This window comes from Hetaerina americana, unplaced genomic scaffold (assembly GCF_022747635.1).
Source record: "Hetaerina americana unplaced genomic scaffold, ioHetAmer1.1.p SCAF_34, whole genome shotgun sequence".
NCBI classification, from domain to species: domain Eukaryota; kingdom Metazoa; phylum Arthropoda; class Insecta; order Odonata; family Calopterygidae; genus Hetaerina; species Hetaerina americana.
The window spans coordinates 4309278-4329005 of record NW_027286919.1 but is presented as its reverse complement, the minus strand read 5'-3'; positions in this window follow the sequence as shown (position 1 = coordinate 4329005).

The following is a 19728-nucleotide window of genomic DNA, read 5'->3' as shown; positions in this document are numbered from 1 at the left end:
CGCGCCGTATAGGGCTTAGTACTGGGTGATCTCTACCATCACCTACTAAACCGACCTTCGGGTTGACTACTGTGTTTATGGTTTACAGGCAGATCATATAGACAGATGGCAAGTGAATGTTTCCCCTACTTTGAAAATCACTCCCTCCGAAATCCGTATGGCAAAGGCTAATTATTTTCAATTGAAAACCTATTTACCTGTTGTTAAAATACGAGGACTCTCCAGAAATTAACCTCCGCATCGCGTGTATATTGTGACTTCTAGTAGCGGAGGGAGCCGAGTGGTCGCGGTATTGACGCACACGCATTCTGCCAATAGGCCTCGAGATGCACTATTTGAAAGGTAGTGCTCGTTTGTTTGAAATAGCAAGTCAAAATGAACAACAAAGTTTGTGCTCTTTACCGACCAAATGTGATGTGTGAAAGTACTGTGCATCAGTATTGCCGATTTTTTAAGATTGTTGACATAAAAGTCCATAACGATGACAGAAGTGGCCGCCCGTCTGCGATGAACAAATGAACTGCATCTGGAAATTTAAGAAAAAGTTCGTGAAAACCGTCGTTTTAACTTAAATTTACTTAACCTTTGGAAAGTTTTCCACAGATTTCTACGACTTTGTTGCATGGAAACACGACTGAAAAGTTAGGCTATCACATGTTTTGTGCTCCTCTCTACGAGGAACTTCAAGAGATGCTGTCTATAGGTTGCTACGATCTCAGGCGACTGAATTTTATGTTGAAGTAAATTCGAAACTATTTCAGAGATATGACAAATGTTTAAATCGGTTTGTGGAATACGTATAAAGTAGTACAGGTATGTAGTCCTGAAATGAAATTAATAATTGATCCGTAAGTATCCCAGTGTATTTTTGCAGCATATCGGAGGTAACTTTCTGGACAGTTTTCGTGCTAAATGGTAAAGGTTTTGATATTTTAACAATGAGAAATTTGACATAAATTATCAAATGATGTACGCTATACATGAGATCGGTGCCCGTAGTTGAAAACCCCAGAAAAAGTCGCAAAAAAGCGGAAATATGATAAAAAATATAAAAAATGTATGAATATTGTTGATCGGTTATGATGAATTTCTATCAGAATGATTGCCCAAAACGTTAAAGCATCCATCGTGAGTACATGGAGCAGAAGGCTGAGCATGGATCAGTATAAGTAGAATGATACCCAGCGAGCCATTTGGGATGATTCTTGTGAGGGGAGGATGTAGAGCAATAGGAGGGTGGGAATAGGAAGCGAGTTTAATGGGGTGGGTCATGAGATGACGATTACAGCGTCGGAGGGGTGGGAGATGAAAAACACGAGAGGGAGAGAGAGAGGAGGACAGGAAGGCGGTTAATTAATGAAGCGTGCCACTTAATTCAAGCTTTTCGCATTAGGATGGATTGTGCTTACCTCCATTTTACACTGATATTCTTTCTATTTCCCCCCCAGCTCGCGCAACCGCCACGCCATCACTCAGAGAGGGGACACTTCATTCTCCGTTAAAAAAAATTGGAGTCAGATAAGGGGTCCAAAGGACGCGCGGCTGTGACGTCGCTCTCCTAATTTTTGCGTGGTTTTTAATGAGGGCGCGCCACTATAGCTCCGGCTGTCTTTGCAAGCTTGCGGAAATGGATTAATATTATAAAAATCAGAGATCCGCATGAACGAAAATTTCAGCCATAAATCAAGGTCCATATATTTTAGCTGAGCGTCATCCGGTTATTGTAATATATATGTTTCAAAACTCCCATTACGAGTGCCGCGTGGACGAATCGCAGCAGTGATAACGAATGGACAGTTCCTCGTTAAAGGAAATAATTATAACCTGTTGATCTTATTCGAGAAAAACGGGGAATTCAGCACTTGTTACTTCTTTCAATAAATACTTATATAATACTTTCAATAAATAGTAGGTGATGCCAGAGTTCACCCAGCTTGAATTAAGTAGCCCGACGGCGTGTGAAATTCACATATCAGGGTAGGGGGGCCAGTTCCTTTCCCTGTGCCTGTTATGGTTTCCCAGGATGATCTGGTACCCGAAAAATCACATAGCTTGGGTGGAGCTGCAGGTGCCCAGAGTGCCCGGGAATCGAACCCGGGACCCTCCGGTCAGTGTTCGAACGCTCTAACCCCTGGACTACCGCGACCCACATATATTTATATATATATATATATATAATTATATATATATATATATATAATGTATAAAATTAAGCACTAGTAGGCACAGACAAAAACACACAAAAAAGAGACTCACTAAGTTTCGAATTTTCGGTGGTCGTAGCCACTTTCATCAAGGTAGATAGGGGCAGAATTGATACTGCATATATATATATATATATATATATATATATATATATACGTATACGTATACATATACTCGTATAAACATACATATAACCCGTCGTTCAATTAGCACCAGGACATAATATATTCAATAATTCCCGAGAAATTTATACATATACATTACACATAGATTTAAAAATATTATCGACCAACGAAGTGATGAATTCTTTAATATTTTAAAGAAATTTTACATTCTTAAATACTGTTTTCCAAAAAAACTCCATCAAATTTATTTAAACTTCATTTTCCTTGCTTGCATGTTTCCCGTTAAGTACTGTAATTTCACGCAATTGTAATCAGCACATCCTTAGCCCACATTTCTTTTTGCATATTAATCCTAATCATAAATAGTTTGGGAACGTGTATTCATTTGGATGTGAAATAAATTTAGTTATATCTAATGAATTTGCAAACTCAGCAAGTTATTCAATCTAAGTTAAAATATTTTCATAAAAAATATATGAGTGCTTTAAACGGTAATTTGCATGACTACTAGGTATACATATTCAAACATCATACCAAAAAATAAACCTATGTAAATGACAAATAAATAATGAAATAAAGCCTCTAAAAATATCATTTTAGGAGGACTAAACATTGTACAAAACTGACTCATTAAAGAATTAGTCCATGAACATTAGAAATAAATTTCAAATAATTAAAAAAATTATCTCAAAATGATGTCAATCAATTTATACTGCATTACTGACGATTAAGAGCGGATTGAAGCAAAAAACTGGTTATTAAAAAATATATCTTCCAGTGGAATAAAATTGATTACTACATGGAAAACTTTATCGCTTTACTTTGAGAGAGTGTATATTTTTGACAGAATTGTGCTTGTTCGCATGCCGGGAAATCAAAGATTACCTTGACCACGCACTCTGTCCCAACCATACTCAATAGCTGTTCTTCAGCCGCAGAATATCGAATAGAATTGTTTTTGCATTCGTTTTTTATTTGCTAATGAGAATGATCTATCGAGTGAAATGAGGTACCGCAAATTGGAAGCGCCGGTGGAATGTGGTAGTCCAGGGGGTAGAACTTTGGACTACTGACCGCAGGGACCGGGTTTCACTCCAGGTGACGCCTTCATCCACATGTACAGATACTATCCCGGAAGCCGCTTCAAGGGTGTGTGGCGAGGGGTGCTTCGTCACCACCCGTAAAAGAGATTAAAACCAAATGCAAAACCAACAAATTCATGCAAGTCTACATCCAGAGACTCGTATGCCAAAAACATTTTAACTTACACGCATGCAAATACATATACTATCAACTAACATGGACATACACATACGAATGTACGAGTAGTACATTCTATTATTGTAGTTGTAGAATTGTAGTACAAATCTATTCAATAACGTGCAAATTTCCATTCATGCTGGTGGAAAAAAAAATTAAAACAAAGGTTTATTTATCTAATAAATTAGTTATTTGTAACACGAAAAAAAGGAATCAAAATGAATCACAAGCATATATGACAGGCACCTACCATAACAAGACAAGTAATGCAGAATTAAAGAGTAAGAAGTCAACCTTTGGTAATCTTTAGTCTTTTGCAAAGAATATTTTGCGTTTTTTTTGGCTACCAGGTCTTCCTGGGAAACCGCAGGTGGCACAGGGAATAAGGAACTGGTCCCCTTTATGACACTACTGTGCACTACACTACTCTTAGCAGTACACTTCACTAAGCGTAGTTACTTGGTAGGCTCCACACTATGCTATTAAAACGTCTTTTATGATGATGATGACTTTGTTTGTTTAAACACCGACCAATTTTTCCCTGCTTCTTCAGATAACACCTGCAACGTTTCAATCCTTCATTTCGGATCATATATTCATTTGTGGTTTTTTATTAGCCCTTCGGACATCTCAGTATCTCCCAATACATTATACTAATGGACCTTCAGTATCATTTTCGCATTTGCATATTATACCGCGCATCATAGCCGCTTTAAGACGTAAATGACCGCATACACATCTCTTATGAAATTTTTGGGATACAAAAAACCAATTCACGAATTGAATCACGTGCGTTTAGTTCGCTGCACTGAAGCATTGAATACTCTAGCAATAGTTATGAAAGAGTTTATTTCGACAAAATCAAAGCAATAGCGCAATGCACGGCTATACTTACGTTAAATAATAATTCATTTCATTTATCAATATTCAAAGAAATTTATTTGTCGGTAAACAACAAAACCTCTCCAAGTTTTATTAAAGAGAATCTTTTTCAAAAATGTCACCCGAAAATTCATACCCAGCCAATACGTTTAAGGTATTTTAACGTCTGAAGCGAGATATAAATCATAAAGAAATAATAATATGGTCAATCAAACTCCATAATTAATACCTGGGGGAGAGAGGTGGAGTAGAAAAATTATTTTTGTTTCCGTAAAACCTCCGTCGGCCCGCGCTTTTCGTAGAAAGGAAAATTCTCGAGCAATCACACACTACATTCGACATGCAAACCTGTCATTTTTATCAACATGGCGAGTGCTTTAAAAATTTTTGTTCTTTAAAGAAACCGCGGAAATAATCACAGAAATGGAAATACATGCGAGGATTCGAAAGGAAATTATTGTGTAAAATTTTGCGATTTTCATCTGGAAAAGCATCACAGCCGGCATCACGACAAACATAACATTTCGGGGGCAAAATGAAAGCGGAGATCCATCGCCATCTCCCCAAGCGTGCTTTTTGAAAAGCACGAAACACAATGAGGAACGCAATGCGTAAACAGAGTGACGGTAAAGCGTCACGGAACTCCTGTGTGATCAATAACAGTGTCCAAAGCAGAGAAACATGAAATGTTGTTAAGATTATGGAGCTTGTTTTAATGCAACAGAGTATTTCAACTTGTCACATTTTTGAAAACAAATTTTAAAGTTTAAATTAGGCTTGATATGAAAAAAGTGAATATTTATGAGCAGCCAAAGATGTGAACAGTGTATAAGACCAAGGTCCGGTCCAAAATTAGTATGACTTAGTTTTCCCGGGGAGAAGGAAGGATGGGAGGAAGTTTCTCTGGCTGGGTTCGAGGGGGGAGAGTCTCAGGAATGGTTGGAAGACTGTTAAATTTGGCTTCCGGCCTTTTAGAAGTGCGGATCAGTCGTTTGCCAAACCTCTATAACGTGACCTCGTCACGCTCCGTCATGAACCAGTTATTGAAAAAGCGCTGGGATTTTAATAGGGAGATATAATGAATTTTAACGATTTGAGGCTATAATTTAAATGATCCTCTCGGCTCTCTCTGACCACAGGGCTTAAGTGCCACAGTCATTAGGTTCTTTTCCCTTTCCACTGTTCCTAGAACTTCTTCTAGTTGTTCGTTTGCTTCTTTAATTATCTATTCTGGATGTTGGTACACCTGCACTTGCACAGTTTCCGTAGCCTCTATTTTTATCATCAGAATCCTCTCTCTCTCTCTCTATATATTGCCGACAAGATATTATTCTTTTTGCCGATGATTTCTTGAGTATGATACCCATCATGCAAGCAATATTCCGGTCGTTTACCGAGTAGTTCACCCAACCTTCGCCTCACAGATCGTCTGCCTTATTCTTTCTGCAGTCTGTTCATCTTCAATTTAGCATTTTACATCTTAACTTTTCACACACTCTTTCCCACACAACTTTCTACAATGACCTTAAATTTAATATTTAACCCTCAGTTCACTCGCCTTTGATTATGCAACCCCTCCTAGTGTTGCCAACCCGTAGGACTCTACAAATAAGGGACTACGAAAATCAGACTATATTAGTTCTATTTTTTCAAATTTGAAAATTTTTGGCATCACTGTGCGTGAAATGGCAACCTGTAGCTCTGCAGTTGCATTGACTACTCTTGCGCTACATCTGCTCCCCTTCATTAGGTTGTTTATGTAGTAATTTTATTCAATATTTGTACAACTACAAATATCATTTGGATATCTAATATTTAATATTTGCATACCTTCATGAAACTAAAATTCTACCATTAATTTCAACGATACAGTTATACTGAACAGGATGTAGCGGTTCATTATGTGAAAGAATTTTGGAGAAGAATGAATTGTTGAAAATACATGGCCTCGTTACAAAGTTAGTATTTTGGACGAATAAGGGGTATAGGAAAGACAGTTTGGTTGAATAGAGGTTTCTTAGAAGAAACTCGTGGCTCGGAAGAGAGGACCTGGCGAAGTGGAAGCGGGGAATAGTCTCGGTTGAAGTTCTGTTAGTTAGTTGAAAGGGAAAAGTGAGCGTAGGCTGCGAGAATGGTTGCGAAGAAAAAAGGGAGCGGCAGAGACAAGGGAGAGGCAAGGGAGAGGCCAGGGAAAGGGAGGTGGAGGGAGAGAGAGGGAGGGAGGGGAGGGATAGGGAGGGAGGGATAGGGAGGGAGGGATAGGGATGGAGGGGGAGGGAGGGAGAGAGACCAAGTCCCAAGCCCACATCAGGAGATTGTTTCCAAGGGAACAACTTACTCAATTTCCAGAGTTTTTCCGAGGTACGAACGAGATGTTACCCCAATCACACACTTTCTTCCCCTCTTTTGTCTTCTTCTTTTAAAGAAAAAAACCCGAGTGGGCGTTTAATGTTGACGAGTTTGGTTGAAAAATATTCCGAGATGAATGAATATAAGAATGGAATATGTTAAAATGGAAGATACGCAAGGTTGCATTAAGGTAAGACTCACGACGGAGACGCAGTTAACGTGAAGGAAGAGCATGAGATTTTCGTGCGTGGAAGGACACTTATGGACAATATATTGACCAAGAGAAGTAAGCCACTCCGTGGATACTTCACACTCACACGTTAACCAATATTTAACCCTTAACTGAGCGACTGCGAAAGTTGAAGGAGAACAATTTGAGTTTAATCATCTGAGAAAACTCAGTCAAATGGTTGATTGAAATCAATGATTTTTTCATTGACAGGAAAACTAATGCAAGTTTATTAATTCAATTTATCTTTCTGTGTTATTCCATGATTGCCACAAATTAAAATTTTGCTTTATTATAAAATAGTATTCTAATGCAATTACATGAGAGGTACTGTGGATTTACACTTACGAATCATTTTACATGAATCATTTTGATATTTAAATAATATTTATGTTTAAGAGGGTAAAATTATGAAACATTAAAAGTACATTTTGAAAGTAGAAATTTTCTTGCAAAAGTGTAAATCGCTTTTTTGCTTAAAAAATCTTCACCGTATCATTAAAAATTCTTCCAAACATTTGGTTACTTTCTATAATTACCTGTGACGTTTTGAATTCAAGAACGTGAAAATTTATTTTCTTGGACAATTGGTTCCCAAGGGTGTTACGTTACAAATGCTAAGTAAAGTAATGTAAAACCACCTAAAATATAAACCGCAATTTTTAAGGCCAAAGTAATGACAACGAGAATAGACAATTAGGGGACTGGGCCGTTTTTCGTTTTATAGGTCAAAGAGGCATATCTTCCGCAGTCGTAAACTGATAAAATTCTTGCTAAGCGAATTCTGCAGGAAAGCTGAGGAAGCTGAGGTCATTTGTGTCGTAAGAGATGGATGGGAAAAGATCAAGGGTGGAGAGAAACCCGGTGTCGGCATAAGCCTACTCTCAACGATGGCGCCAAGGGGTCACGTTGCTTAACGTCCCATTTGCCGGACGGTGTGCTCACTCAAGGTGTTCTCCACACCACACCACAAGTAGGGATCGGGATACCACTGAAAAATATCGGCCGCTAATGGGATTCGATCCCGGGCCCGCTGGGTGAGAAGCAAGCCACCGTACCATCCTGATCTCAGAGTACCATTTGTATGTTTTCGAATAGCGATATCTCACTCCTTCCAGCGGGTCACCAGCACGGCGATCGGGCGGTTGTTCTCTACGTTCCGAGCGGACTTCGGTGGCTTCGACAATAGAATGACTTTTGCCGATTTCCAGATGGCCGGGAAATGTTCCATAGTGAAACAAGCCGTAAAGAGCGTAACCAGGTGAGTTGAGAACGAAACAGGCATCTGTGGAAGGGCCTCGTTCGGGATGTTGTACTCTCCTGGTGCTTTCTTGGAGCGTAATCGTCCAAGGACTGCTCTCAGGTCGTTTTCGGTAACCTTCGTTACCGTCATGGTGCCCTCCTCCGTTGTTTCATCCTCTTCAGGAAAGTCACTAGGATCATCTGGTACCAGTGGATCCGGTGTCGATGTGAAAGTGGCCTCTAGCATAGTAGCTGAAAATTCAGCCTTTTCCTCTTCCGTGATAAGAGGGCAACCAGGTCAGTCGATCGGTGGGTCGATCCGAATGTTGTGGCGAAAAGAAGCTGCCATTCTCTAGATGCTCCCATCTTCGGTTCGGAGGGAAGCAACCTTCCTTTCCCACGTCGTCTGCCTGTGGTCCGCGATGAGCTGCCTCACTTCGGCTCGTTTTCTTCTGAACCGTGCCCCACCCGCGGGACACTTAGTTCTTTGAAATCGTCGTCGAGGCCGATTTCTTTCGCGGATGCGGCGAAGGATGGAATGCGGCAGCGTCAGATGTCCAGAAGGGCGGATCACTTTTATTGGCACGGTGTTCTGTAATGCTTGGTCCACAACAGCTGTTATGACAGAAGCGTATTCGTCCAGCATAGCTTGTGACGTCAGTGATGGCGGCTTTTCCGGTAAAATGTCGGACAGGATCTGCCTGTACTCTGCCCAGTCTACTTTATCCAGGCATTGCACCTGCCGTGGGGAAAGTTGAGCAGCCTTCCAGATAGAGCAGCTGTCACGAGAGAAAGCGAACTCGTGAGCCTACTGTGCAGCACAATATCTAAGACGTCTTCGCTCCTGCCGTGGTGCTGATGCGTTGGCCCATGTGGACCTGCGACGAGTACTCCGTTGTTCTGAATCCATGTGAGCAGCGCTTCACCCCGAGGGTTCGGTGTAATTCAATGCCATGCAGCATTCTTTGCATTTAGATCCCCGAGAAAAAGCGACGGCCGAGACCCGGAGAAGATGACTTCGAAATCCTGTGTGGCTAGAGGTCGTTTTGGGGGGAGATAGAGTGACCCCACTGTGAGAGAGCCGAGCGAAGTATCTGCTTCAATTGCTGTCGCCTCTAGATGCAGTCGAGCTGGTAGGTCAATTTTTCTCGCAGCCAGGTCAAGCGAAACGAGGACCGCCGTGCCCCCTCTTGTCTGCCGGTCATCTTGGTAAACTGCATGGCCTGGAACGCCGTATAAAGTTCCAGGGCGGAAATGAGTCTCTGGCAGACAGACGGTTTAGATTCTTGCCTTCCGTAGAAAGGCAAGCATTTTTAGGGGTCTTTCGCTTAAAAGCGCCGCCGACATTCCATGTGTCCAGGATGATAGATGTATCTGATTCTCGTCTATGGTCCATTTTGGTTTGGGAAAAATAGCGGTAAGGGCGACAGTTGAAGCTTGCAGCTGTTTTTGCAATAGTGCAGCAGAGGACATCAATGCTTCTAGGATGGAAAAGAGTGATGCAGCCAAAGTTGGAGTCGGCATCTACGAGTCTGCAGCCCGCCTCTTCTGGAGAAGAGGAATTTTTATTTCTTCCGCCGTCTCCCTGGCGACCGGAGCCGGTGTCGAGAATGGAGGAAAGTCAAGGCGCTTGCACATGGTCGGACGTCGGGTTGCGTTGGTTGGGTGTCCCGGCTTACACGCGTTGAAGGTACCAAGCGTCTTCTGTTGATGAAAAAGTAGCTCTGTTTCAGCGGCGGTGTTCTTACCCCCTGTGTTCTTACGCGGTGTCCTATTCTGTGTCGGCGGTGTTCTTACCCCCTAGCCTTTCATCCGGAGGCTGGCCATCTTCATCTCCTTCTGTTTGGCGTAGACAGGGCAGGCCCTGAAAAATGCGGGATGGATTCCTCCGCAGTTACAGCAACAAGCCTTCTTCCTTTCCTTGTCCGGACATTGGATGCCTTCATGTGCACCAGCACACTTGTAGCATCGCGGGGCTGCCATGCAGTTGGCAGATGCGTGTCCGAATCGGATGCACGGGTAACACATTTGTGGCTCCCTGTGCTGATATTTTGCCACCCTGACACGGGAATTGCCGATGTGTATTATGGCAAGCATTTCTTTTGTTTGCCATTCAGGGTTTTCCTGGGCAACGACAAGGAAGAAGGTTCCCTGCCGCACCAGATGCACCCGTTCCACCAGAATCCCATTGGCGTCAATATCCTCTTTCAGTAGCTCAACTGGGTAGGTGCACGGAAGTCCACGAACCGCGTAGAAATTGGCTCGTTGCGATTTCGGGTCCCAGGTCGAGAATTGGGCATTTGACTGCACCAACAGCGGTTTTACGGCCGCTTATTCTGCCGCAGTTTTTAGTTGAAGTCTCGTCAAGTCGGCTGTGGGGATTGCAGTCATGGATTTGTTCGTTGCCTTGGATCGGACAAGTTTCAGCAAGGTCGCGTGGTCTACTACATCGTATATGATGAGTGCCGGGGGGGCGTGGTTCCTTTTTTCGGCTTGCCGGGGATCCAGATGGTGCAGATGAATTTTCAGCCTCCATCGCAACATGATAATAAACTACATTGAGAGCATCGCATTAAAAAAGCCCGCGTGCCATAAAATGCTGCTCGGGTGTCAGGAGCCGTTGTTCCACGGTTCGACGACGCTTCCACGCTCTCCTTACTTGAGCACCTTTGGCACGGCCTGCCCACTTTCTCATCTTCCTCACTCCGGGCCAGGCCCTGCCCTCCGCCCATACCACCGAGGGTCCTCAAGGGACGTGCCATCTCGATCCTCGGCTGGCTAACACGCGTTGCCTCGCCGCATGGATCCATCACCACCACCGCACTGCTCGCTCCTCCCTAAGGGCCGGCCATCCCGCATACTCACTCGCTTCCCTCTCCTACATACCCGCCCCTGCCCCTCTCCAGCAAACGATTCTCCATTCTACGCCTTCTATTACCCCCTAATACCTACTGAACATCCTCCAATGCTAAAAGAAGTGGTGGCAAATAGTATTAGTTGTAACATCAAGACAAATTGCTGAATTCAGATCATCGGTTAAGTGTGCGCATGATCGCATATCGTATATATATATATATATATATATATATATATATATATATATATATATATATATATATATATATATATAACGATTGTCCGGAAAAACTCATACGAGCGGCACAATAATGGGCTGACACAACATAACACAAATAGAAAAGAATAGACACATATAAAAGAACACTTACACGGTAAATTGTTCGAGCTTTCGGCTCTCTCAGGGGCCTTCTTCAAGAGAGACTGAAAATATTTTCAGTCTCTCTTGAAGAAGGCCCCTGAGAGAGCCGAAAGCTCGAACAATTTACCGTGTAAGTGTTCTTTTATATGTCTATTCTTTTCTATTTGTGTTATGTTGTGTCAGCCCATTATTATATATATATATATATATATATATATATATATATATATAGACAATCAACTTTTTACAATACAATTTAAGTCTTTCTCTTTTAATTAGATGGAATTAATGAGGTAATTAATCAATTAATATTAATTTAAAAATATTTTCCAGCAATTCATTCATTGATTTTCTGTCATGCAATTTAATGAGTCTTATTCTATCGATCGTGGGATCTCAGTTAGAATACCGGTCTAGAAAAATTATTTTTTAAACTTCAAAATTGTCGCATCAGCGGATGACTATGTTAAAAGTTACTTTCACGACATTTCCCGCAGTTCATTTGAGTTTTTCCTTTGATGCATTGTAGAAAACTATCCGTGACGAGGTAAACGAAATTACCGAAGCTATTGCTAAACGCAGCTATCTCAACGTATTGGATGTATTGATTTAAACAAGCCTACTTAGACTAAGAGTCCTCCTAAATCCTATAAAGAGTTTTCCCTTCCGTTTCTTTCGTTTTTTGAGAATATAATTGAAATCAATCGCTTACGTCTATTTTATCCGTATACAATACCCCCTAGAGTACTCAAATCACTTAAAAATAGTTCAGCCTGGCTAGAATACATATTACAAAAAGCCTTAACTCAGTCATATTTTATAGAAAGAAAGAAAACACAGCAATTCCACATTTACACTTTATTCAGACGACCATGGTTTCACCACTGCGTGGCATCTTCAGGTGAAGGTATACATAGTAGAGGGTGGGGGAGGAGGGAGGAGGGGAGGAGGGAGGGAGTCATACCCACCCTCTACTATGCATGCCTTCACCTGAAGATGCCACGCAGTGGTGAAACCATGGTCGTCTGAATAAAGTGTAAATGTGGAATTGCTGTGTTTTCTTTCTTTCTATAGGATGGAAAAATTCCACAGAGTAACGGCTAAAACAGTCTCTTACAGTCATATTTGGAAGACTAGCGCTAGATAATTTATCCGCGTTTGAAATTCTACAGAACTCGGACTGACGGAGCGAGTATATATATATATATATATATATATATATATATATATATATATATATATATATATATATATATATATATATATGTGTGTGTGTGTGTGTGTGTGTGTGTGTGTGTGTGTGTGTGTGTGTGTCGCACATAGATCACACACAGGAGATCCCTATCAAATTTAATGAATTCAGTTTGGGCCTTATTGTTTTATTTTCCTTTGGAACAAACTCCTGCAGCACATATGGAAGCCATTCTATGTCATTTTCACCAGGGATCTGCTACTTCATCTACACCTACGTCAACACAATGCCTCTCAAACCACCGAGCGGACGTTGGGTGGGGGGAAGTGTGGGAAGGATATGTATATTCAAATCATGCTGTAGCACTGTTAAAAGGATGGATCTATTAAATAAAAAAATAGCAGAAGTAAAAAGCATGTGGGATACGAAAAAAATATACACACTCCCCATTGTAATTTTCTTCTATGTGATTCCTCTTGTATCTATTTTAATCACTGATGCTACGAGGAAAAAACGACATTTTAAATCTTCCCGTTCTACTTTCTTTATCCCTTTTTTTACGTACGTGATCTGATCTATCATAGTAAGTGGTTACCTGTAATATGCCCTTAACATCCTCAGATTGTAAATAAATGATAGGACTAACTTTGTAGTTCAACACGAACAATTTATTCACACGACCCGGGTTTCGAAGTAAAACTTCATCATCAGGTCATCATCGACTTACTATATTTCGAAACCCGGGTCGTGTGAATAATTTTGTTCGTGTGGAACTACAAAGTTAGTCCTTTCATTTATTTATAATGAATCGGTTCCATAAAGTTACGCCAGAAACCATCAATCATCCTCAGATTGCTTTTTAAATTTACGCAGTAAATTTAACCTGTGTTTACAGGTTAGTCGCTCTACAGTCAACCAGTGGCTCCCCTCCTAATTCTTCAAATAGTTTTGTGGTTACACTGCTACCTTGTTCATTAACAACTTTTCACAAACCTAACTGCTCTACGTTGTACTCAATCTAGGTCCATAATTAAGCCTTTATTAATTGGGCGCAGTGGGCTCAATATCCGAAAGACGATTCCTTACATATGAAAGTGAAGTACTCCTAAGATATTTTTATTATCACCCAGTATCAAGAATAGGTTTCCCGGTGTCCTTAGATGATAGTAAGTCTCCGCTACTGTATATGCCTCCGTGGTATTAATTCAGACTATCAGCTAAATAGAAAACTCTTAAAAGTCGTCCTTTGACGTCATTACAACTTTATTATGGAAAAGTACTCTGGTCAAGCAGGAAAAAATGAGTGCAAACAATTACACCTCTACGCCTGAGTTCTTGATCGTAGCCAAAGTTCCTTAAAGAAAACTGAAAATCTAAAAATTCTGGTGTCTTTTACTGCTGGGATACCCTATCAATGGCCGGAAATCATAATTTAAAAAAATCTTTTTGAGGAAATACACAGAAGTGTACAAACAGACAAATATAATTATGATTCAATTTTTAGTAGCATTTGCAGGAAATATTAAAAGTTTTACTTTTGCTTTGCAGGAAGCTGAGGAAAAGGAGAGACCTTTTCGGAAAAGATAGCAGATAAGTGATACTTCAGCTATAATTGAATGACTGCACCCGGAGTGGAGTTCGAGAAACCAAAGGTTGGTACGAATTCTACGAAATAAATTTTCTCTTAACTTTGACGCGCGTAATCAACTCGGGAAGAGTACATACGTTTTAAAAAATGCTCTTTAAATGAAGAACTGATCAAATAGGAAGTGGTTCTTTCGGGTTTTCTTCCGCGTGTATCCATTTTCCGGACAATATTTCGCCAACGTTCCAGTTCGCTTCCTCAGGTCCACTGAAGTGCCGATGCAGGTTTTGGTCCAATATATATACCCTCCGTTTGGCGCCTATTTTGTGGAGGTGTGCTCTGATTCGTTGAAATCCTTATGGACACGTTTCCACGCGCTGGCGAGGGGTTAGCCGTCCTCGCGGTTAAAATTTCTGGGCGTTTTTGCAATTTCAATTGCCTCTCTGATAATCCTTGGATAGTAGCGACCTTCTTTCTGGGCATTTTTGCAATTGAAATTGCAACGCGTGGAAACGTGTCCTCAAGGATTTCAATGAATCAGAGCACACCTCCACAAAATAGGCGCCAAAAGAAGGGTATATATATTGGACCAAAACCTGCATCGGCACTTCAGTGGACCTGAGGAAGCCAACTGGAACGTTGGCGAAATATTGTCCGGTAAATGGATACACGCGGAAGAAAACCCGAAAGAACCACTTCCTACAACAAAAATCTCCGCGGAAGCCTACATGGAAACTGATCAAATAGTTGGCAAAATAATGCGTAAATTACAATCAAATATGTGAATGAAGGTTGTGGATTGAATGCAGCATACGTACGGTTTTTGGCTTTTTGCAGACTTAAGTATAAGAAATAAAAAATAAATTCGTTGGAACATCGTCAAGACATTGTGGTAGTCGGTCTAAGAAAGAAGTTGTAAGAGATTACTAAAGCCCCATGAAATGCCATGTGGCTATGAGCAATCAGCTATAGGCAAAATTCCTTTTCAGAATTTAAAAAAAATTTACTATTGGAAAATATCCATTTCGGCAAAAATAACAGGCTCCCCCGCTTTTGTTCGGGACAGTGCCGGTGGAGCCCTAGGCCTGCCGTGATATTTGTCAAGTTGCATACAAATGAGAATAGAATAATAACGAGATTCCCGCTCATTCCCAATCATGACCGTCCCTAGCTTTTGCCCCAACTTTTGAAGATCCTTAGCAGTTGTTGATCCAACCATAAAAGAAGTATTGCCCGGCTTTCGCTTACTTACGTGCATCTGTTAACAAAATGCTTTGATTTTGGTCATTACGGATAAGACGGAAAGGGTGCCAATGTTCTGAGCGCAGCTGCGCCCAACATGCTTATTAAGGTAACAGTGCATTCGCTTAGGAAGGAAAGGACCTGCACCGCCTTGCTAGGGTTTCGTCGAGGCGACCTTCCTAAAGGGTCAACTCTTCGGCTCAAGCTCTCCGTTCTAGATTCAGTATTCTAACCCAGGCATTTAAAATAGGTTTGGCTTTACGACTCTTTCAACATTGGCTGGTGGGTTAGCCACGATTATACACACCTACTTGCATCAAATTGGGCATTTCTACTAGATCGGCAATAGAAGCACGTCTTGCAACACGAATTAAAGACATTTCTGAAGTGTAGCTCGACTGCTACCAACATAAGGTTCCAATTCATTGACTCACTAGCTTAGAAAGATTGCAGAGAGACATTTCTCTGGATTTCTACATCCATTGAGCGGATGGGCAGTGGCTATTCGAAGATCGAAGATTGGATCCAATATGAATCAAGTATTCATTGCAGTAAAGTCACATCTTAGTAGCCAACGATATGAATGCGACGTAGATGACATAGAAAGCGTTTGGTGCAACATTAAGGACTACAACGGCAGAAGCCTATACGTGTGTTCATTTTATAGACGCCCAGATTCTAACACAGATATCCTACACAAGCTCGACGAGCAAATATCCACTATCAGCAGCAGACAAAGCAACAGTATTACTATAATCGCTGGTGACACAAATCTACCGTCAATTGACTGGAACAACTACTGCGTAGGAAAATCTGCCGAAAATCGAGATGTATGTCAAGAACTCCTTCATATATTCTCAAAACACTCCTTAGAACAAATTGTTAAATCAACAACACGGGGCCAAAGCATACTAGACATCTTTACGACTTCTATGCCCGAAATCATTACTAACATTGAAATAATAGACGGAATCAGTGACCATAAGGCTATTCTTGTAGAGTTAAAAACTAAGTTCGCCAAAATAAACAAGAAAATCGTAAAATATACCTATACAAAAAGGCAAATTTTAACGGAATAAGAGAATATTTAAACATAAAAATACCAGAATACAAGACAAAAACACTGACAACAAATACAGAGACCACTTGTAATTATTTCTTAAATATTTTACGCGAAGGAATGAAGACGTACATCCCGTCCAAACTCAAATGCGACAGTAAGGAACCTAGATGGTACAACGGGGAAGTCAGATCGGCATTAAGAAGGCAAAGAAAGCTGCAATCAAATTTTAAAAAGAGTTTAAAAAGTGACGATATAATTTATATGAATACAACCAAACAGCAACTAAAAGAATGTCGTAGTAAGACGCAAAATATTTTGCGCACAGCACTACACTCTTTTAAATCTAAAATACTAAGCGAATATCTTGAGGAAAATCCAAAGTCATTCTGGTCCTATGTTAGGAAAATACAAGGTAAATGTCCTACTGTTCACTCTTTGAAGACGGAAAATGGAGAAATCATTACAGATAGCGTGAAAAAGGCAAATATTTCAAACCACTTTTTCCAGAGCGTCTACAATAAAAACACAAACGCACCAAACGATCCTCCACACCCACCCGGGGGACACATGAGCCATCTTACACTGACCAAGCAGGGAATAGTACATCTGCTCCGTAGTATCAAAGCACACAAGGCACCTGGTCCGGAAGAAATACCTGCTAGAATATTAAAGGAATTAGCTGACGACATTGCCCCATTTTTACATATTGTTTTTCTAAAATCGATAGAAGAAGGCTCAGTGCCTCGCGACTGGAAGCTATCCCATATAACTCCCATCCATAAAGGCGGCGATAAGGATAAATCAACCAATTACCGACCCATATCTTTAACATCGATCTCTTGTAAAATATTGGAACACATTATTGTGACTAACATTATGAGATTTCTTGATAGTAGGAAAATACTAATCCACAACCAGCACGGATTTAGGAAAAGCAGATCTTTCGAAACACAACTTGGTCTCTTCATTCACGATATACTTAGATCGGGAGAAAACAACACACAAGTCGATGCAGTATTCCTGGATTTCAAAAAAGCCTTCGACAAAGTCCCACACAATAAATTGTTACATAAACTTAAATACTATGGGATCGATGAGAAAATAGTTAATTGGATCAGAGACTTCTTGTCAAACCGCAAACAAATAGTAGTCATAGATGGGTTGTGCTCAACGGAGAGAGATGTAACTTCGGGCGTCCCCCAGGGAAGTGTAATAGGGCCTATTCTGTTCTTAATATACATAAATGACTTAAGCACACACGTTAGTAGCTATCTAAGGTTCTTTGCTGACGACACGGTGATATACAGGGAAATAAGGAGCACCCTAGATCGCGAGCTACTCTCTAGAGACTTAGACAATATCTCGGAATAGTGCAATAAATGGGGATTAACACTTAATATAGATAAATGTGCAGTTTTGAAATTTTGGAATAAAGGAAGCGAGGAACAGGATATAAACTACAAAATAGAGGGTTCAGTATTGACTACGGCAAATCAAGTTAAATATTTGGGGGTTGTTCTAACACCACACCTTTCATGGGGAGCACATATCAGGACAATATGCGGATCAGCTTTAAAGAAACTTGGCTTCATAAAACGGGTGGTGGGGAAATGTAATGAAAAGTTAAAGAGAGGTGTTATTTTGTTCTAGTTAGACCTCATTTGGAATATGCCGCAAGTATTTGGGATCCGTGGGAGAAAATTTGGCAAAAAGAATTAGATAAAGTCCAGAGAAAATCCGCTAATTCGTTAAAAATTGTAATGATAAAAACACAAGTGTGACCGGTCTCTTAGGGGATTTAGGCTGGGAGCCACTTGAAGTGCGGAGAGAACAAGCGAGGCTTAGACTTTTAGAAAGGTTCAGAACAAACGAGTTTAACTATGACACTGAAGGAATTATAATGGCCCCACACTACTTAGGTAGATCAGACCACAAAGATAAACTAAGGGAGATAGATTCCAGGACAGATAGGTACAAATACTCACTCTTTCCCCGAACAATCAGAAATCATAATAGCAAGAAACCGAAGTCACTTTAGAAATATTAAAAACGTTGAATTTACAAGTCGGAACAAAATTAAACGCTATAGAGATGTTAGGTATGCTTTCAGGTGCATGTGTATGTTAGTTGGTAGTTTGAGTGTTTGCATGTGTGTGGGGTGTAAGTGTTCATGCATGAATGTATGCCATGTTTTTTTATATATATGATTTTGTCGTTATTGCATGCGGTTTTTTTTTCTTTTTCTTTTCTAAATTACGGGTGGTGTCCTAGCACCCCCCGCCACACGCCCTTGCGGCGGCTTGCGGGGTATTAAGTAGATGTAGATGTAGATGAAGACTGAAAGATGGTGGAACGAGTGGTGGCCCAATCCGAAAATTGTCGAGCAGAGTACGGGGCTAGCGAATTAATGCAATCACAGGCAGCAGGGTTGAAGAGCGTAATTTGAGATAAATTCCAAATATTAGACACTTTATATTCAAAGGTAATGATCTATTTAATTCTCTGCTATCATGCACCATGCATCAAATCCTAAAATATTCGCCCGTCAGTAACCATGGCGAATACGAATGAACATAAAAACCAATTCAAGTTAATATTTAGTATGGTGTACTGTTCATGTGAGGTTTACGCTCATTACGATTGATGAAACATGTCAATCTACCGAAGGCAATTTATTCATGCTATTAATTTTACTTTGGTAAAATATCCGATGTCCAATTTGCGTTTTACGATTAGAATTAAAACACCTAGTTTGTGATTTAACCTAGTTCTTCATTCAAGTTCTCATTTAACCTTTTCACTTGGCCAACTGCTAGTGGGTGCAGGTAGAAAGTTCCAACCTCTTTGGGCGTGTGCGGTTAGTTGGCTGGGAAAATTCTTCCCGTGGTGATTTATTGTGACGGCCGTTTGGTATGGGTTAAAAATACATCGTATCAGCTGATATAATTTTCTGTTATAAAGAATTAATCCTTCAAAGTAATCACATTATTTAAAGAGAAATTTCAACTCGGTAATGTAAAATTTGCCGAACAGATACATTGATTAATTTGGTTCTTACCAACATGTGCATGGACAAGAAAGTTACTGCTGATTATGATTCATTGAGTCAGAATTATGACTCCCATGAAAACTTTATT